Source organism: Macrotis lagotis, chromosome 3, assembly GCF_037893015.1.
Source record: "Macrotis lagotis isolate mMagLag1 chromosome 3, bilby.v1.9.chrom.fasta, whole genome shotgun sequence".
NCBI classification, from domain to species: Eukaryota; Metazoa; Chordata; class Mammalia; order Peramelemorphia; family Peramelidae; genus Macrotis; species Macrotis lagotis.
The window spans coordinates 64229880-64246709 of NC_133660.1; the positions used below are offsets into that span (position 1 = coordinate 64229880).

Here is a 16830-nt window from a genome sequence, read left to right on the forward strand (position 1 = left end):
AGCTGGATGATTGTTGGGTGTATGGGGCTGGATGATTGTTGGGTGTATGGGGCTGGATATGGGCTTGGGTGCTCCTGGCTCCAGGGCTGGGGCTCCGTCCATTGTGCCACCTGGCCATACCTATAATTATTACTATTATTTCTTTATTTTAATTTTTTTCTCTCCCCTTCACTTTATTGCTCAAGCGAGTCTATATTTTGTGGGGGGAGGGGGTATTCTGTGTACTCTTAAACAAGAATATTTTATTAATGTATAAAAATATTATTTGTACAAAAAAGAGAATTAATAAATATTAAAAAAATAAAATAAAAAAAAACAAGTAAAGACAATTTTAACATTCATTTTTTAGACAAGGGATTTTATTTTATCTTTAAGTTTTTTTTGTTTTTTTTTGGTAAGGTCATGGAGTTAAGTGACTTGCCCAAGGTCACACAGTTGGATAATTGTTAAGTGTCTGAGACAAGATTTGAATTCAGGTCATCCTGACTCCAGGGCTAGTGCTCTATCCACTGTACCACTTAGCTGCCCCTTAACATTTGGGTTTTTTTTAAATAAAATTTGAGTTCAAATTTTTCTACTTCTCCCCTTTTCCTCCTTCCTTCCAAAGATGATAAGCAATTTAATAAGGATAATATATGTGCAATCATGTAAAGCTTTCCATATTAGTCACAGTTATGAAAAGATTTAGATTGAAAAAAGCACAAAAAATAATAAAGTGAAAAAATTATGTATTGATCTGCATTCAGAGTCCAACAGTTTTTTTTTTATCTGGATGTAAATAACATTTTCCTTCGTGAGTCCTTTGTACTAGTCTTGAATTATTGTGCTGCTGAGAAGAGCTGAGCCATTCAGTTAATCATCACACAATGTTGCTGATACTGTGCACAACATTTTCTTGGTTCTGCTCATTTCACTTTATATCAGTCTTTACTAATTCTTCTGAAATCTGCCTGTTCAACATTTCTTATCAAGTAATAGTATTCTATTACATTCATATACCACAACTTGTTCAACCAATTCCCTAATTGATAAGCATCCCACTTTCCAATAATTTGCCACCATGTAAAGGGCTGCTATAAATATTTTTGCCTTTAGGTACTTTTTCCTTTTTTATGATCTCCCTGGGATACATACCTAATAGTGGTATTATTGCTTGATCAAAGGGTATGCAGTTTCATTGCCCTTTGGGTGTAGCACCAATAATGTCCCAGTTTTCCCAAATCCTCTCCAACATTTATCATTTACCTTTTCTATAATCTAATAGGTGTGAGGTGGTACCTCAGTGTTGTTTTTGTGTGCAATTCTCTAAATTAAGGTGATTTTGAGCTCCTTCACATTTTCTGCCTGGTTTCCTGCCTTGGGGGAAGGGGGAAAACACTATTCCTTCAGCTCCAAGCACCTGTCTCCTTCCCTGAACTACCTAAATAGGATTCTGCTCTAATTATACTCTTTTTCCTTCCCTATCTTGTTCCTTTGGTGAACCAGTTCAACTCTACACTGCCCTCTTCTTTTTAGTCTCTTGACCCTTTACTCTCCTGCCAAGCTTGCTGAGCCATGCTTCAGCTTTAGACCATTCCTACAATCTGCAGTCTTCACTCCTATGCACTGAAAAAAACTGTAAAAAATCATGAAACCATTCTATGTGCTCCACAAATTTATATAGACTCAACTGTGTCCTCACTACTGCAAGGCAATTCTTTTCCATCTCCTTAATTAACTCACTAGGCTACTTAACATTGCAGCTCTTTGGAACCTTTTCATTATTTTATAAGCCTCTCCTGGCTTCTTCTATCCCCACCCCCTCATCTGAAAACTTTGTCACATATTTTACTGGAAAAAATTCTTTTGCTGATCACTCTCCTTTCCCCCCCTCACATCAACCAAGTGTCTTCCATGCCTATCTTCTCCATCACTCCTGGTGGTGGTCCTTCTTGCCAATTAAACCCTTCTGTTTGCAAGTGATCCTATTCCATTCCATCTGTTCCAGCAAATTCCCCCCCCCATTGTCTAAACTCTCAAAATTATCGTCAGTCTTTCCCTGACTTTCCTCCAAATATGTCTGTTTTAAAACAAAAAAAATTTCGTCCATCCATCCCCATTATTGTCCTACATCTCTCTTCTCTTTTGTGGATAAACTGAAAAGGCTTTCTACAACTAGTGACTATTTTCTTTCTGTCTTAATTCTTTACTGTCTGATTTGTGATGTCATTCGACTAAATTTTCTCCCCAGTTACTAATGGTCTTTTCTCAATCTCCATCCTTCTTGAACTCTCTGCAGACTTTGACACTGTTGATCACTCGATATTTTCTTCTCTCAGTTTTTGTGACATTATTCTTTTCTGGTTGTCCTCCTACCTATCTTATCACTTCCTCTTAGTCATCTTTCCTGGATCTCTAGGTCCCAAGCACTTTAAGCAACTCCAGGGGTTCTGTCCTGGGATATCTTCTCTTCTCCTTTACACTATTTTACTTGATGATCTTTGCTGTTCCCTTGGATTTAATTATTAACTTAGCACTGATTCTCAAATCTATCTATTTATTTGGTCCTATCCTCTCTAATGATCCCTAGTCTTGCATCTCTAAAGATCTATTATACAGCTTAAACTAGATGTCTAAACTTAATATGTACAAACTGACCTCATTATTTTCCCCTAAATTCTTCTGACTTCCCCATTTCTCTACTATCCCCCTTCTCTTCTCTGACACTGCCACCTTCCTAGTGCAGTACCTCTCTCAACAATTCAGTACAGTAGTCTGATGACTGGCCTCCCTTGTCATAAGTTTCTCCCCCCCTAGTCCATCTTCCATTCAATTGTCAGTGATCTTCCTAAAGTACAGTTATCTCTTACTCAATAAACTCCAATAATTCCCTGCCACCTTCAGGTTCTAAAATCCTTTGTTTAGTGTTCAAAGTATTTCATAAACCTCCATCTACCACCTATCTAGTCTTTTCCCCCTCCCTCACCCCTCAATCTTCGATCTAGGATTATTGGCCTCCTGGCCATTTCTCATACAGAACATTCCATCTCTTAACATGGGCTGACCCCATGCCTGAAACACTCTCCCTCTTCATCTTCATCTGCTTCCTTCAAGTCTCATCCTCATCCTTCTTAGTTATAGTGCTTTTCCTCTACTGATTATTTAAAATTTATTCCTGTAGATACCTTATTTGTACATAACAGATAGCATGTCACTTTCTCCATTAAATGTAATCCTTTTGAAAGGAGAAACTGCCTTTTACATTTCTCTGTAAATGTACTCAGAATAGTGCTTGGCCTAGAGTGATGTTTGTCCTTCATCATTTGTGTTTTTGAAGACATCAAGGAGGTGATGACATGAATAGTGTGGGAATTGGATTTAAGTGAGGGGGGCTGTGCTAAATCACCAGTCTCACTTTCTTCTCCAAAACCATTTGGGTCCAGTGGCCAGATAAGGATGGATCAGGATGACTGGAGGTGGATGTGGATGCGAGACAATCAGGGTTAAGTTCCTTGCCCAAGATCACACAGCTAGTAAGTGTCAATTGTCTGAGGCTGAATTTGAACAACGGTCTTCCTGACTCTAAGGCCAGAGCTCTATCCACTATGCAACCTTGCTCTCCCTTGGCTTAGAGGGATAAATGTTTGATTGACAGCCAGATCTTCTCCAAATCACCCAGTTAGGGACACCACAACATCCTATGAAGCACTTCACTTCCATACCCCGCTTACACTGGGCTCATTCCCTACATAACTATCTTTTGTCCCATACTTGCTCTGATATCTGGGACATTCAATAGTGAAGGGGAAGACAAAGGGGAATGATCATAAAAGTCAGACTTGCACAATAAGGGCAGCAATATCACCATCCATGGAGAACTTTGAAATGCTGAGTTTAACTCCTTGGAGAGAAAGGAAGTAAAGTAGAGTAAAGTAGAGTCAGAGAAGATTATATGCTAGATATAAAAGCTCACTACTGCTCTCTGGATGATTCTAGCCTATAAGTCCTCATAATAATTTGTTTCAGCCATTGTACATTCATTATCTCTCTCCCTTAACCTTATTGTCTTATGATTTGCATATATATATGTATATAGTATATATATATATGTATATAAGTATATAATATATATATATAGCTTATAAAGCTGTATATATATATATATATATATATAATATATATATATATATATATATACAGCTTTATAAGCTGTATTTTTTTAACTACCTTGATGATAAAAAGGTGTTTTTGTTTTAGGGAGAAGCTTGAGGGTTTTGAAAGCAATGTTATTTCTGAAATGCCATCTTTCTCTTCTGTTTAATTTGGGGCTTAGCTCATTATTCAATGTCTAAGTACTGGTGTGACGGTTTAGTGTATTAGTCATCAAATTTATATGATTGCTTTGTCGATCAGCATTCTTTATCCACTTGATTTTCCCCATATGGATCAATGTTTTTTGAGTGGATACACATCTTCTTTGGGAAGGTCTTTAGAATTACCTCTGTTCAAAGAGGCATAGATCTCAAGCTACAAGTTCAAAGATCCATTTTCAGACAAGGCATATGTGCTGATTTGCTTGCTTGACCATATTTATTTGTTACAAGGGCTTTGTTTCTCCTCCCCCTCCAAACCTACAAGACCCCAGAAGGATAGGGGATTGAGGGAAGGGAAGGCCAGCAGTTGTAAAAAAGAGGTCATTTTATGTTTTTAAAATATTCAGAAATGATCAGAAGTTCTAAAGAAGATATATGTTAAATATGATAATCTTGAAAAAAACATGCTGAATTTAGTACATACTTAAAAGGAAAAGCAACATAATAGATTAACAATTTCATGTACAATTCTTACTCTATGTTCTATTTTGAATATGAAAATGGTCATTTTATGTGGTGCTTTGTTAAGAATAGGTTTTTTGTCTGTTTAAAGGAGACTGTAGTATTTTTGGATTGTATAATTTGATATCCTTGATTACAGTGTGTACAGTAGTATATTTGTGATGGTCAATCAAAGTTTTAGTTGTGTACTTTTTAAATAGGATTTTAGGACCATGATGTTAATGTACAAGCAATATCACTTCAATGGGAGTTGGGAAGCCAAGACTTTAGTCCTAGCCATAGCATTAACTAAGTAGGTGTGGGGTCTTGGGCATATCTTTTCTAAGCAAAGGTTCCCTTTCTGTTAAATAAGAATATTGACATTGTCTACAAGAAGATAAAAGATATTGAATCATAGAACCCTCAAAGATTCGTCTCCATCCTAGAGATCTGATTAGGAAACCTATCCTCTTCAGTAGTGATATAGAGACTAGAGTAGTGGTATGTGGAATATAGAATAGGATTAAAATGACAAGACAACATGCCAAAACTTCTGGGATATAGTTAAAGTATTTTTCAGGGACAAAACATTATGTCCCCAAAAATACATATTGACAAAATTGAAAAAAAGAGGATTAATGAAATGATTATTCATTTTTTAAAATTAGAAAGCCAATCCAAAGTAAGGACAAAAGAGGAAATTTAGAGAAAATTAGATAAAATAGAAACCAAAAAAACTATAGAAATTATTTTTAAAAAACTAAAAAATAAGCTGGTTCTTTGAAAAGACTAACAAAATTGTTAAACTTTTAGCCAAACTAATTACAAAAATAGAAGGCAGAAAATCAAATCAATCAAATAATGAATGGACAAGATTTCAGATTTCTTAAACACAGAGGCAGTACATTTCAGGTCATGGCAGGATCAAGAGTTTGATCATCTTTAAGTGTGTCCTAAATAGGTCAAGGGAAGTGAACAGGTTGAGGAACTGAGCAGTTAGGATGTTTGAAGAAGTGTCAATTTATATGCTGAAGTCTCTTTGTATTAATGCAACAGTTGGGGTGAAAATAAAGATTATAAGATACTTATTGAGGAAGAAAGGGGAGTACCTTGAGGTCTGTCAACAACAGTTACCAGAATTTTGACTGAGTGGAAGATGTGGATTGTACAGACTTCATCAGAAGAGATGTTATTAGTGACGGAAGTAGAGAAGCACTTGGAAGTTGCTATGGAGAGCAAGTATTCCAATTCCTCTGCCTCCATCGGTCAGCTGAGTGGAATGAGTGAAAGTACAGCCAGTACTGGAAAAAGTTGCCCAGGGATGCTGTGTCAACATTGGGAAGCCAGATCTCAGCAATTGCCAGAGGATGGAGGTAGTAGGAGAGGAAAATATTTAAGATGAAGGCAAGTTTGTTGCCTTTGGAACAGGCATTCCAGAAAGCACAGTGGAAGGGGATGAATTTGATTGGGTCTTTAGAATGGGAGGGTTAAGGGGGGGGGGGATAGGAATAAGGAATATGGAGGTAGGAATGCAGTTTGGTTGATGACCCATAGAGATTCAGAATTGCAGTGAAATAAAGAATATGTTCAGTTGAGTATGTCTAACTTTGAGTGGAAGGTGCCTCTCTTTTCCCCAGAACTCTGGAGATGAGCGGCACAAGATGGAATTACAGCATATGAATAGAGAGAAGCACAAAAAGATTTATAAGAACTGATAAAAAGTGATGCAAGCAGAGCCAGGAAAAGAATATACACAGAGACTATCACAATGTAAATAGAACAGAAGCTACAAAAGTAAATGAAATGAATGTTGCAAAATTATGAGGAACAAACTTGGCTCCAAAGAAGAGATATGAGAAGACACCCCCCCACACACACACACACCTTTGTTGTTGTGGGTCCATAGGTGTGAACCATTGCATGTCAGTTTTTTTCTCTGAAAGTGATTTTTCCCTGAAATTTTTTCTCCTTACTGCTTTTTTTTAATATAGGTTTTTTGCAAGACAAATGAGGTTAAGTGGCTTGCCCAAGGCCACACAGCTAGGTAATTATTAAGTGTCTGAGACTGGATTTGAACCCAGGTACTCCTGACTCCAGGGCCGGTGATTTATCCACTGTGCCACCTAGCTGTCCCTTACTGCTTTTTTATTAAAAAAAAACATTATTTCTTGTAAAAGACAACTTGGATGGTAGGATGGGGGTAAATTTAAATGAAGTAGAAACAAAAGATAGCAGTGAATATTAAAATAACACAGAAAGCACTGATTAATTGCAATGCACAATCTCCATCCTAGAGAAATGCTGAGGAAAAACACATTTTGACTCACAAAATTATAAAATGAAGATGAAACAACTATGAATTTATAATGTAAATGATATGGAAAATTATTTTCTGTATAGAAATTGTTTACATGCAGCTTTTCAAAAACATCTGTATTGCAAAAAATAAAGTGTTTTTATTAGACAGAAAAATTAAAATCACATGGCTTTCCACCTTCCTAATCAGGTTTATTCAGTTTTTTAGGGAAAAGCTTTTAATTATTCAACTCATCTCCCTGGGATCTCTTGGGTCTCTTAGCTAGAGAATATTGATATCTTCCTCCCTGGCTTAATGTGTTTCACTTAGGTATGTGACAAAAGAATTTTCTACCTCTAAAGAGTATACTAGCTTTCTCTATTCAAATATCTGGGACAATTAGATGGCACAAAGGCTGGAATGTTGGAGGTGAAGTCAGAAAGACTCATCTTGGACTGTGTAAGCCTAACCTCTTTGATTCACTTTTATCATCAGTCAAAGGAGAGAAGAAAATGGCAAATCATTCCAATATCTTTGCCAAGAAAACTCCAAATGGGGTTACAAAGATTTGGACACGATTGAAATGACTGAACAGCAAAAATTCAAACATCAGAACTCTGGGAGACAGGCCAATCCAAGCTCTGTGTCACTGGTCCTGAAATACCTCATGTCTCAGTAATTTTCCCTAGCTTAGACCTGAAGGATCCCTAATTTACTTAGCCTGGTCAGATCTAAAAACACCTTAAATGGCACCTCAAATGGCATTTTCATCGTCTTGTCCAACTAATGAATACATTTTGTTTTGACAAAAAAGATAAACATTATCAAACATATAAACCACAGAGTATATTCCTTGAAAATGAACAAAATAAAAAAAGAATGATTGGAATTTATACTGTTCATGCAGATGTAAACTTTGGTGTTTTATTTTTAAAATAAAGCATAATGGATTTAACTTCATGTTGTTTAATGTCTTTATTTACATAGTTGTAATTAGTACACAGCTCCTTTTGGTTCTTCTTTCTTCACTCTGCATCATATGCAAGTCTATCTTTATTTCTTTGAATTCTTCATATTTGACATTTCTAGGTCAATATTCCATTAGTTTTAAATTTTAAAATATGGAACTTCTAGTAAGTCACAAAATCAATATTTATTTAACTTTTAATAACAATTGTGATTCATCAATGGGGATACAGAGAAAGATAAATCTTAAAAAATAACCAGAGACAGATATTCTGTGATTTGTTCAAGTCATGTAAAATTAAAGGTCAGAGAAAGGATTTGGTATGTGATCTTCCCAAGTCTAAGCAAAGTATCCTATATCATAGAATTGCTTGTTGTATCTAATAATATTATACATTTCCAACATTTTGCTATCATGAATTACTATGAATATTTTTATACAGATGAGTCTTCTGATCAATAAACTATTCCTCATCTTAAAGTTTTTTTTAATTCCATATTGCTTTCCTAAAAGGTCAACTAATTTTAGGGTTTTTTTTTTTTTTGCAAGGCAAATGGGGTTAAGTGGCTTGCCCAAGGCCACACAGCTAGGTAATTATTAAGTGTCTGAGATCAGATTTGAACCCAGGTACTCCTGACTCCAGGGCCAGTGCTTTATTCACTGCGACACCTAGCCGCCCCCTAGGTCAACTAATTTTAACAGCTTCACCCAAAATGAATTAACATGTCAATGTTCCCTCAGGGTCAAAAAGAATAAATTTTTCTACTTTAGAGTTTATAGTTTCAGCAAGAGGTTTTTGATATTCACTTGGAGAGAGGATCAGTGAAGAAAAGCTGAGTGATCCAATTGTATAAGATGAGAAGCCCTTCTCAGGACAGAGAAATAAGGCAGAGAGAACAATGGGAGAGAGGAGGTTGTGATCCAAACTGAAATTTCAGAATTCTAGACCAAGAAGGTAGAACACTTGTGATTATGATATCAAGGGTATGACCATTCCTCTGTGTTGGTTGAAGGAGAGTGAAGGTACAGTCAGGTTGAGGAGTTTGGTGTCCTGATAGTATGGGATACTGATTTTATATCCAAGTTTTCAAGCATGAAGGTACGGATTAGGGTGAAGAAGACAACAAGCAAGGTACTGAACTAAGAAAGGAGGGGAAATTACCTAGGGGTAGGTAAGATTACAGTAAAAATGTTCTACAAAGGGTATTAGAGATGGAAGGAGTAAACTTTAAAAGAGAAGTTGCTTTATGATGACAACACAGAGGTTCTGGAAGTGGCTTGGAAGGTTAAGGGTTTGTCTATTTTTCTTTCAGGTCTTATCAGGAGACCAAGACAAGGTGCGGTACACATTCAGTACTGGAGAGGGTGACCAGAAATGATGTGACTTCTGAAAGGAGTTTGGAAAAAAAGGGAAGTTTATTAACATTAGAGTAGCATTCAAGAGGACAATGAAATTTGGGGTCAGGGCAAGATAAGAATTTGAGGGTTTAGGATTGACATGGATGGAATGAGAGAAAGGAAGATTAATAGTAGTGAAGGGAATTTTTGCTTATGTAGTCATCAGGATTAGGAGAGGATTATTTGAGAGTTTGCTAGTCATAGACTAGCATTTGTCTGGGGAATCTCACCCCTAAAAGTTTAGTAATCTTGAACGGAGATATCAGTGTTCTCTCAAACATGAGAAAAGAAACCATATTGAATATTTAAATTAGTAAATACCTCTTGATTGTATTCCCAAAAGTCTGACCTGAACTCAAGAGACACCAGTTCCTTTGCCTTGGAGTAGACATCCCCACATCTTCCAAGAGGTGTTGAAGACTGTCAGTTAACTTTCAGCCTTTTCTTCCAAGACAGTTTTAACAAGTTGTAGCCTCTGCACATGCTTCAGCTTCTTGGAGTTTCTCTCAAAGGGGAGAGTTGAGTGTAAAATGGATACCAGAGATGGGTAAGCAACCATGAAAATGGCTGGTAAGCCCTCATACCAGAAGTGCCAGTCCTCCCTGAATTTCTGAAGTTGCTCCTAAGTATTACCTATTGCTAGAATTTAACAAGAGTATTAGTATTCCCTCCTTCTGGGAACTCAGTCTGTCAAGTTGAGTAGGAATTGGGGAAGACATTTCAGATTGGATGCTGTTCTGTGGAGGCTTGTTTGAGATAGTGTTGCTTTTTCATTTTCAATCATTACCTGGAGAGACTCATCTGAGACTCTCATTCTTATATACCCTATTTTCTAAAGGATCTAGTAAAAAAAATTAACATGTTTCATTTTTGTTTAGACCATAATTGGATATTCTTTTGACCTACATTGCTTGTTTATTGTGAGATCCTTATAGACCTCAGATCTATAGGATAAGGTTTAAGTGCTGGCTTAGAGACCCAGAGTAATCAGTTCCAAGCATGGAAAGATTTCCCAGTGGAGTGTGGATGAGAACATTGGTTCCAATGGCCAGGAAGGCAGCTGAAGCAGGCACTGCTGAGCACTGAGAACTTGGTCAGAAATTAGACATCAAGATCATATGCTGCTTTCCAGCCATTGTGAGTCCTCCTGACTTGTCTTGCCACTGGACTTTGATGACTGAGAGAGTGAGGTTGAAGACTGTGTGCAATTGTACTCAAATCCATCCATCTCCACAAACACTACACAAAAAAGAAACTGAGAAGGCTCACTTGGGAGAATAGAAGGAAAAGGAAGAACAGGCATCCAGAGGGAGAGTGTAGGAGATAGTGCATCAGCACTAGAGTTACTGAGCCCCAACAATGTTTCCAACTGATAACTGACCCAAACCTTTAATTAAAAACCAGCTTTTTAGCAAAGAATTTACTAATATGGTATTTTGAGTACAGGTGGTATAAAAGAGCTCCATCTAGAATAAATAACAAAATAAGGTAGCTGGGGGGGGGTCAGAGAGAGCAGTAACAAAAGGATTAACTAAGGCTTTACCTACAAGATAGTGCTAGAGGTACATCTTTTTCTAAATTTATTTATTTAGTATTTTATTTTTTCCTGGTCACATAAATTTTAACATTTGTTTTTACTACTTTGAGTTCCAAATTCTCTGCCTTTCTCCCTGCCCCCCCATTGAGAAAACAAGCAATTTGATATAGGTTATAATGTGTCGTCATGCAAAACATTTTCATGATATTCATGGTATAAAAGAAAACTGAACTTTCCCTCTCAAAATAAAAGAAACCTCAAGAAGAATAAAGTAAAAAAAAGATAATTCAATCCATATTCAGACACTTTCCTCTTTCTCTGGGGATGGATAGCATTCTTTACCATAAGTCTTAGCGTTGTCTTGGATCACTGTATTACTGAGAAAAGTTAAGTCATTCATAGCTACAATATTGCCTGTACACAGTGCATTTCATTTTCCATCAAGTCTTTCTAGGATTTTCTGAGAGGATTCTGTTCATTATTTTTTTCAAAGGCAATGGGGTTAAGTGACTTGCTCAAGGTCATAGAACTAGGTAATTATTAAGTGTCTGAGGGCATATTTGAACTCAGGTCCTCCTGGCTCCAGGGCACTTAGCTGCCCCCTCATCATTTCTTATAATAACCTTGCATAATTTACACACCACAATTTGTTAAGCCATTTCTCAACTGATGGGCATCCTCTCAATTTCTAATTCCTCGCCATCAGAAAAGAGCTGCTCTAAGTATTCTTGTACATATAGGTACCTTTTCCTTTTTTTCGTCACTTGAAATAAAGACCAGTGGCATTGCTAGGGAAAAGGGTATGCCTTGTTTTATGGCCCTTTGGGAATAATTCTGAATTGCTCTATGGAATGATTGAATACATTCACAAATCTACCAACAGTGCATTAATATATCATTTTCCCTACAACCCCCCCCAAATTTTAGTATTTTCATTTTCTGTCCTATTAGCCAATCTAGGTTTGAGGTGTATCTTAATAGGAATGAGAGATGGCAAGAGTAATTGCATTTCAGATATAACACTGATGAGTAGGGTAAGGTTGGCAGGCTGGTATTAGATCTTTTTTTTTCAGTGCATTCTCAGCCCATGCTGCTTTATTGCTAAAATGGTATTAGATCTTTTGTGCTTCCCCTTCCCATCCAGAAAAAAGATCTGAAGCCTTTCTAGGACTCTCTGGAGAAGTGGTTTCAAATATGACCTTTTCACTGTCAACTCTGCGTACCCTGCCCCTCTGGAGATTTAATCATCTATAAGTAATTCACTTGTTTTTAGGCTGGGGGAAATATAATGGCCTTCTGGTCCATGTGCTTGATGTCTCTTGTCCCTCTCACCCATATTATATGACAATTACTAGCTTTAATTACAACAGCTTAGATCTTCTAGTTAAGAAAACTCATTTTTAGATATAAGTTTAAGTAGTCTGTTTAAATTTTGTATATTTCAAGATAACTGTTGACTTTTTAAAATGTCTGAATGAATAAAAAAAAGTAATTAAGTCCTGAGACTTTTTCTGGGAGGAACAATAATGGATAAGAGAGCTGGAATTCATTTGAAAAAGTTCTTGGTTCAAGTTCAGCCTCTGACACCTTCTGTGTGACCTTGAACAAATTTAAATTTGTTAAATTTAAAATTAAATAAAAGTTTTTGAATCTCAGTCCTTGAAGAAGACTTTTAAGTTCTTTTCAAGGTGTCTGCACTCAGGACATGAACACTCAGGACTAATTCAATCTCTCAGTTTCTTTCAACTATTGCCTCCTATGGCACAGATTCTTTCCAGTCTCAGGCTGGGGATGCAATCTCCTCCACTGCTCTTGCTCCTTCCTCTCAATTTGATCTCTCAAAGACTACGTGTATTTAAAAACTTACATATATGACTCAAGTCTGCATTTTGGCTCAGAGATTTTAAGAGTCCAAATTGTTTTCAGAGCTTAGAGTGTATGGGAGATGGACACTTATATGTGAAGAAAAGAAAATCAGCTAGAAACCACAGAGTTCATGAAACAGACTAATACATAATAAGGCTAGAAAGGAAGTATTTAAAGGCAACAGGAAACCATCAAAGTTGACCCAGCAGGTGAGCGATATGCTAAGATCTTTGCTTAAGGAAAATCACTTTGGCACCTATGTAAAGGATGGATTGGAGAGGATGAAAACTTAGGCAGGGAGAAAAATTGAGGCCATAACAATAGTCCAAGGATGAATAGATGACATGAATTATGGTGTATTAGGAAGAGGTAGGCATAGGATGCAAGAGATGTTAAGGAGTTAGGTATGACAATTTTGGGGGCAGCTAGATGGCACAGTGGATAGAGCGCTGGCCCTGGAGTCAGGAGTACCTGAGTTCAAAGCTGACCTCAGTCACTTAATAATCACCTAGCTGTGTGGCCTTGGGCAACCCGCTTAACTCCATTTGCTGTGCAAAAACCTAACCTCCCCAAAAAAGAAACGAAAGTTTTGGGGAATTTATGAGGGAGAATGAGTCAAGGGTACTATCAACATTACTAACCTAGGAGATCATATGGTACTCTCAACAGAAATAGGGAGGTTCAGTGAAAGTGATTGTTTTGGAAGGATTAATCATTTCTGTTTGGGACTTGTTTCTGGGATATTCAGTGTGAAATGTACAATAGAAAAGTTGGTGATGGGGACTGGAACTCAGAAAATAAACTTATGTTTGATTAGATTTATAGCGGTTAATGAAACCCTTGGGGAGCTGATGAGATCACCAAGAGAAAGTACAGAAGGTCCAGGAGAGTCTTGAAGGACATCATAAAGATGATTAAGCATATAAAGGAACCTGAGAAGAAATTTGACAGGTAGGAAAAGAACCAGAGAAGCATAATGTCACAAAAATTGAAATAAAAGGGAATATTCAGGAAAAGAGAGTGGTTAAGAGTTTCAGATGTAGCAGAGAAATCAAGAAGGATGAGGATGAGAAAAAACCTGCCAGGTTTGGCAATTGAGATGCTTAAGTAACTATGGAGAAGACTTGAAGACAGGGGGAATAATGCTAGAAAACAGATTTCACCAAGTTGTAGATGACTCAGAGTTTGTATTTAATTGTATATATGGTAGGAAGGTACCAGTTTTATGTAGGTTTTTTTAAGCAGCTAAGTGATGGTCTCAAACTTATAAATTAGAAGGAAATATCTAGTGGGAACTAATGGGTTTGTAGCACATTGGGAATGAAAAGGAATGTAGGAATAAATTCATCCAATAGGATATAAATTTGAGGGTAGGGAACTTTTTTTTATTTTTAATGTCCCCAGAACCTAGCATCTGCCATATAGTTTACTTAATTTTTAAAAATGGAAATAGGATGGGAAAAGAAGGGAATAATACTATCAGTAGAAATATAAAAGTTAGGAGAAAGAAGAACAGGAAATTTTAGGAAAATAATTTGCTCCATTTTGGATATATAGAATTTGAAGGACTGTATTTAAGGTAAAAGATAAGAATCCAGGTGGAAATATTCCACAACTAGTGGGAAAAAAAGATAATTCAGGAAGAGCAAGTTCTCTCTCTCTCTCTCTCTCTCTATATATATATATATATATATATAGTTATGTCTGTGTCTCTCCTCTACACACACACACACATACACACACACACACACACATATGTGGGAATGATATGCATAGAGTTAATAAAGCCATGAGAGTATATGGAGGTTGCTGAGAGCATTCTTAGAGCAAGAATTCTTAACCTGTTTTTCTGTTAGAGGTTAGTAAAAATAAAAATAACATTTTTCCATCCAAGTTTAAGGTCTCTTTAAAACTTAAATCCTAGGTTATGGAACCCTGAAGAAAAGGAAGAACAGAATATAGTGATGCCCACATTTTAGGGAAAAAAACAAAATTCAAGAAATTCGTAGTAATCTGTGAATGAAATCCTTTTGTCATCCTGAGGTGATTTTTAAAAAAAATTAATATGAAAATTATGGTCAAAATTTTAGAAAGCATAAAAAAAATCAAGTGCAAAAAGCTTGCAACTCTTAAGAAACTGGAGCAAAGATAGTTAAACTAGGATGTCCACATTTTCTAGGGCAGCTAGGTGGCACAGTGGATAGAACACTGGTCTTGGAGATGGGAGCTTGAATTTGACCTCAGACATTGGACCTACACCTACTAGGTGTATGACCTTGGGCAAGTCACTTTGACTGCCTCACCTCCAAGATCATCTTCAGTTGTCCTGGTTTATATCTGGCCACTGGATTCAGATGGCTCTGGAGGAGAAAGTGAGGCTGGTGACTTAGCACAACATCGTCTCACTCAAATCCAATTCATGTGCTTGTCATGACATCACTTCCTTGATGTCAAGGTCATCTTCAATAACAAAGGACAAAACATCACTTTTTCAGTAAGCCATGCCATAGCTAGGAAAATTACTTTTAAAGAATCAAAGAAATGAAATTTAAAAAATTATCCAGTAACTTAATAAATACTAATGAAATTATATTAAGTCAGTCTGATCACTTGATAATAAAGTGCTTATGTCAATCTCAAATTATAACTTTTATAGATTTGTAATATAAAATTTGAAAATCTACCAATTTCCAACATTTCTGGTATCAGATGATTGTGTCATGCATCTGAAGATAGATTTTAATTTTTATTTGAAACTTCTAGTCTGATTTTTATTAGATCTTCAATTTTAAAACTTCATTTAAAATTTGTACTTATCTTCTAAACACAATGATCAACTTCAGTTCTATCAATGATGCCCTAGTCCACATTCGTGAAGGTTTGGTAGAGGAATATTTTTGTTTCCTTGTAACGTATTTAAAATAGTCTAGAATTAATTTCTTTGATTTGCCTAGCATTTTTACATTAAATACTCCAGAGAAAAATATGTGAATAAGCAACAGATGTATATAATTTATTAAATTTATAAAATCATATCCTTTGTATTTTCAATGTTTTCCAAACCTAAAGAAAAACACAACAAAGTTATAAAGTCTAAAAATATAAATGTCAAGTTAAATATATGGTGATTCATGCTAATTATATTTGTTCATGTTATGTTCATAATCATAATTGTTCACAAGTAAATTCAAAGGCTTTCCCTTAACCACTGTAGCTGCTCAGTACTGACAAATATAATTTCCTCATCCACAAATCCAATCTTTTTTTTTGTAAATTTAAAATATAACTCATAGTTTCACAGCACCTGAAATTAGAATCTGAAAGACCTCCCAGAAACTTTCATCTTACTTGATCCAAAGTTTTTTGCTGAAGTTTAGCCTAGATGCACTCTGTGATCCTCCCAATTCTAAATATAGAATTGTATGATACTAGGGAATGAGATATTTAGTGCAGAGATTTAGTAATTTGACCAGGGCAAGATTTAAATTCACCTAGGTGGTCTTGCTTCCATTATCAGATGGTTATTACCTCAGATTGAGGCCTGGGAAAGACTAATTTAGAAAGACTAAGGTTATCCACTGCATTCTAGGCCATTATCAATTGTCTTGATTTTTTTTATCTTTTACCTGGATTTCGGAGTCTAAAGTTGATGTCTTTGTGAAACTCATCTCTCTTAAATCCTATTCAGGTACAAATCAATCACCTTTGTGATACCATTGGTTCTCTTTGAGAATGACAAACAACATCCTTTACTCTCATTAGATTTTTAAAAAATTTTTATTTTATTTAAGGAAATAGGGTTAAGTGACTTGCCCAAGGACACAAAGCTAGGCAATTATTAAGTGTCTGAGACTGGATTTCTGGTGCACTATCCACTGCACCATCTAGCTGCCCAGTCTATAGATTCTGAGGTATCAAAGTCCTGGCCAGGAAAACTTCTGAGTTCATATGAGGAAGAGCCAGGTTAAAATAT

General features: G+C 36.1%; 1 protein-coding gene and 1 long non-coding RNA gene across 3 annotated transcripts in view; both read left to right on the forward strand.

Moving 5' to 3' along the window:
- The window catches only part of UBE2D3 (ubiquitin conjugating enzyme E2 D3), a 151789-nt gene that overhangs the window by 80160 nt on the left and 54799 nt on the right, over positions 1 to 16830 (forward strand). The gene's annotated exons all lie outside the window — the stretch shown is intronic.
- On the forward strand, positions 9035 to 15483 carry LOC141517605 (uncharacterized). The gene is made up of 3 exons (XR_012476908.1): positions 9035 to 9188; positions 13675 to 13808; positions 14782 to 15483. It is a non-coding gene; the product is annotated as an uncharacterized LOC141517605 (long non-coding RNA).